General features: G+C 37.0%; 1 protein-coding gene and 1 long non-coding RNA gene across 2 annotated transcripts in view; both read right to left on the reverse strand.

Annotated features, from left to right (window-relative positions):
• SKIDA1 (SKI/DACH domain containing 1) overlaps positions 1-5000 on the reverse strand; it is a 21646-nt gene that overhangs the window by 6147 nt on the left and 10499 nt on the right. The window lies entirely within an intron of this gene.
• On the reverse strand, positions 2448-3863 carry LOC120939996. The gene is made up of 2 exons (XR_005749384.1): positions 3376-3863; positions 2448-3183 (listed from the first exon to the last, which is right to left on the reverse strand). It is a non-coding gene; the product is annotated as an uncharacterized LOC120939996 (long non-coding RNA).

Genomic DNA, 5000 nt, shown 5'->3' on the forward strand with positions numbered 1-5000 from the left:
TTTGTACAAAGTCTAGATGAGTTTAGGAGAGTTTTAATTTTTTTCTGCCAGTGAGCTCCAATCAGAAACGCCATTTTTTTTTCCTGCCTCAGGCCTCGTACACACGACCGAGTTTCTTGGCAAAAACCAGCAAGAAACTTGCTGCTATTTTTATTTATTTTTTTGCCGAGGAAACCGGTCGTGTGTACACTTTTCGACGAGGAAACTGTCGAGGATCTCGTCGAGCCAAAAAGAGAGCATGTCTTCTTTTTCCTCGACGGGAATGGGGAAATTTGGCTCGCCGAGATCCTCGACAGCCGACGAGCAAAACGATGTGTTTCGCCCATCGAGTTTCTCGGTCGTGTGTATGAGGCTTCAAAGGTTTTTCTCAAAATCTGTTCTTTTTGGAGGAAAAAACGTCCATATAGAGCATTTTTTGTACAAAGTTTAGACGAGTTTAGGAGAGTTTTACGTTTTTTCTGTCAGTAAGCTCCAATCAGAAACGTGAATGAGAAGGTTTTTTTTTCCTGCCTCTAAATGTTGTTCTCAAAAATATGCCTGTAAACGTCCTAATGTGTATGGACACAAAGGATAACATTGAGTTGCTTCTACAGGCAGAACACAAAACTCATGTAGAAGCAAATATTATCCTTTGTGTCCATACACATTAGGACGTTTACAGGCATATTTTTTAGAACAACGTTTAGAAGCAGGAAAAAAAACTAATTTGTTGTTTTCTGATTGGAGCTCTGAGCTCCATGCACACTGGAATAAAAAACGTTGCTTCTACAGTTTTGTGTTCTGCCTGTAGAAGCAACTCAATGTTACCCTTTGTGTCCATACACATTAGGACGTTTACAGGCATATTTTTGAGAACAACATTTAGAGGCAGGAAAAAAAAACCTTCTCATTCGAGTTTCTGATTGGAGCTTACTGGCAGAAAAAACGTAAAACTCTCCTAAACTCGTCTAAACTTTGTACAAAAAATGCTCTATATGGACGTTTTTTCCTCCAAAACGAACAGATGTTTATTTTAAACCCAGTGTGCACGGAGCCTAAGGCTCTTGTCGAAACGTTGAATTAACATGGACACACGCAACTGTACATGGACACACGCAACTTTTTTTATGCCAGTGTGCATGGAGCCTAAAGCGCTGCGTAAACAGTTGTGGCTATATAAATGTTAATTATATATATATACCAAAAGAAAGAATGGCATTTACGGGTCTTAAAAGGTGGATGCACGATGGTGGTTTAATTGAACGTTTCGACAAGGCACAAGCTCTTCCTCAGGAGATTGTGCCTAGTAGAAATGTCAAATTAAACCACCATCGTGCATCCACCTTCCAAGACCTGTGAGTGCCCTCTCTTTTGGTTTATATGCACCCAGTCTTTTCTGTGCACCCAGGCCCATTTTTAATCCCTGATTTTATTTTTATTTATTTTTGTGTGTATTTGTGAAGAGGTAAAAAACAATGGCCTATTTGAAGACCTAATAATACAACCCACAAGCAATGGGATAAAACAAGAACCCACCCACAATTGTATATATTTTTTGGTCTCCCACATCTCTGAGTCTCTAAATTTGTAATTTCCTGCAATTGTTTTAAGTTTTTTAATCTAAAAAATATATATTGGGAAAGGGTGACAACCAGTGACTGGTGGCACTATGGTCTACTTCAAGACATAATAATACAACCCACAAAGGAAAGGATAATAAAACAACCTACCCAAAACTGTATTTTACTTGAGCTTTATTTTCTGATGACCTCCACAGACTTCAAGCTCTATTAACCTGTATTTCAGTTTTTTTGTGTTTGTTTTTTTGTTTTTTAGGGTTTTTCTTTATTTGTGAATAGTAAAGGAGCAAGTGGTCCTATTCTAGACATAATAATACAACCCACAAACAAATGGATAATCAAACAACCAACCCAAAGTTGTATTTTAACTGAGCTGTATTTTCTGATGCTCCCCAAGCTAGAGTAATTTTCTGTACTTCATATTTTAATTTTTTTTTTATTTTATTAAAAAGATTAGGCAGCAGGGAACGCCATCTAGACTTCATAATACAACTTACAAACAAAAGCATAATCAAAGAAAACTACCCAAATAGTAACTGAGCTGTGCTTTTTTTTGAGGCCCCAAGCTCCAGTTTCTTATGTTCTGTATTTCATATTTAAAAATGTTTTATTTTACGAATGGTCAAGGAACAGTTATCTTCATATATACGCACATAAAAAAATAAATATAAATTACCACAAAATTTAATTAAATAAGGGAAGGCCAATTTGTTAACCCCTTATCTGTCAGTCCATAACTTAGGATTGGAGGAGGGCTTATTTTATTCTCTTTTAACAACATAAAAAAAAGAAACATCTGTTGCATGGCACAAAATAATATGAGTAGCCATATACATGTGTGTATTTAATAATAGAGCCCACAGACACAATAAAACAATGTAGTCAAAATTGCATTTAAACTGAGCTTTATTTTTTGATGTTCCCCAAGCTTCATACTCTAGTCTAGAGTAACTTTCTGTACTTTATATATATTTTTTATTTTATAATTGGTTGAGAAGCATCTAGATACAACCCACAAAAAAAAATATATATATCATAAAACAACCTACTCAAAATGTATTTTAAGCTGTATGTTCTGATCTCAAGCCTCCTAGGCGTTTTTTGTTTTGTCACAAAGGGGAAAACGGTGGGATTATTTTGGAAAGTCTATCTTTCTTTTTTGGGGGGTGGAGAACACTCCCTTAGAAAAGTTGGAAAACTTCATAGGAAACCATGGAATATTAGAAAACAATTATGGGTGCCCCTAAATAAGGTGAAGGATGAGGGTTCACGTGTAGGCTTTCCCAAATAAACCGAGCAGGGAACTCTTTGGGGAAAATCATACACTGCTTGATGGAAACATCCTGTTTTGAGGGAAGTGAGTCCCTCTCGGTCTCCCTGCATCGCCTGCATGTGCGTTAATCAAAGTGGAAGGGAAGGGAAAAGCCTGGGGGTTAACCCTTTCTCTGTCAGGCCACCCATTAGCATTGGAAAGGGGCTTGTTTTATCGTTCTATAAAAAAGAAGAAGGATCAGTTGCATGGCACAAAATAGCGAAATTAGCTAACACACAAAAAAAACACAAAATAAAAATAAAATAAAATAAATGAGGGTATGTAAAGTGAAAGGGAAGGCCAGGGGTTAACCTCTTATCTGCCAGGCCATCCATTAGCATTAGAAAGGGGTTTGTTTTATATTTCTATAAAAAAAAAAAGAAGAAGGATCAGTTGCATGGCACAAAATAGCGAAATTAGCTAACACACAAAAAAACACACACAATAAAAATAAAATAAAATAAATGAGGGCATGCAAAGTGAAAGGGAAGGCAAGGGGTTAACCTCTTCTCTGCCAGGTCATCAGGTAGGATTGTAGGGGGGCTATTTTATCTCTCTTTAAACAAAAAAAAAGAGAGAAGAAGAATCAGTTGCATGGCACAAAATAGCAAAGGTAGCTAATACAAAAAAAAACAGGGCATATAAAGTAGAAGGAAAAGCCATGAGTTAGCCCCTTATCTGCCAGTCCATCATTTAGGATTGGAGGAGGGCTTATTTTATTCTCTTTTAACAGCATAAAAGAAGTATCAGCTGCATGGTCCAAAATAGCATAAACAGCCAACACACACGCACATAAAAAAAAATATAAAACACCATAAAATTAAATTAAATTAAATAAGGGAAGGGCAATTTGTTAACCCCTTCTCTGTCAGTCCATAACTTAGGATTGGAGGAGGGCTTATTTTATTCTATTTTAACAACATAAAAAAAAGAAGCATCGGTTGCATGGCACAAAATAATATGAGTAGCCAACACACAATAAAATATAAAACAAAATAAATAAGGGCATACAGTGAAAAGGGAAGGAAAAGCAAAGGGTCTCTGTCAGTCCATCACTTAGGATTGGGGGTGTGGGGGGTATTTTATCTCACTTTTATCAACATTAGAATCAGCTGCTTGGCACACAATGGCAAAAGTAGTAAACATAAAATAAAAGAAATCAGAGCACATAAAATGGAAGGGAATGGAATGAAGGATATAGGGTTAAAGTTTGCTGGATTCCTTCATTTTTTTTTCTACCTTCAGCTATTGACTAGCAAACTCCATTTTCAGAGAGCGGACCTGTCCTTATCAGTCTGCTCCTAGGCTATCTCTCTTTATTATTTGATCGATCCATAGTCAACATCCCTTCGAATTTCTGATGCCTTGAGGGAAGCGGTGGGGGAGGGGCGCCTATGCGGACAATGGATGGTTAATAGTTAACGCTGCTTCTTAAAAACCACGTACTTTGAACTCCAGAATCTTTCTAATCGCCCCCTATTCAAGGAGATGTTCTTGTAGGTTCAAGTAAGATACAATTATGGAGACTGATTGGCAAGAGGAGTTTTTAAGAATCTTTACTGGGGGGGATGTGTAGATATTCACTTTATTTTTCCAATAATGCAAAAAAAAAGTTACTTCCTGATCAGTTTAAATACCCGACCATTTCACATGATTGGATAATTGGCGTAAATATTCACACGCGTTTTTTGGGGGGAGTGGAGGTTCTAAGCTCCCCAATATATGCTTGTTGTAATAAGTTGTCAGTGCCCAGCAAGCACTGGGAGGCCTGACAATTCCTACTCTAAATTCCTCCATTCTAATTAAGACTTCTTTGTTATGATTGAGGAGGAGTGATAATGTCGTGTTTTCACTACTTTATTATGTTCATGATTATACAAAGTTGCCAAGTCCCCACTGTGACTTCTGCTTATGATTAGAATTATATTTTACTAGCCCCGCTGTATGTAAACATAGCCATGGCTGTGGTTTTTTTTTTCTTTTTTTTTTTTTCTTCCTTTAATGATGTGTTTGAACTTTTATGACATGGGGATATTTTTTTGGGGAGGGTGATGGTGATGGCTAGAAATGAGAGCTATCTCCTGATTAGGCTGACAATTAGGCTTTTGTTCCTGGCCCCTGGAGAGGAT

The sequence above is a fragment of the Rana temporaria genome, chromosome 5 (assembly GCF_905171775.1).
Source record: "Rana temporaria chromosome 5, aRanTem1.1, whole genome shotgun sequence".
Lineage (NCBI taxonomy): Eukaryota > Metazoa > Chordata > Amphibia > Anura > Ranidae > Rana > Rana temporaria.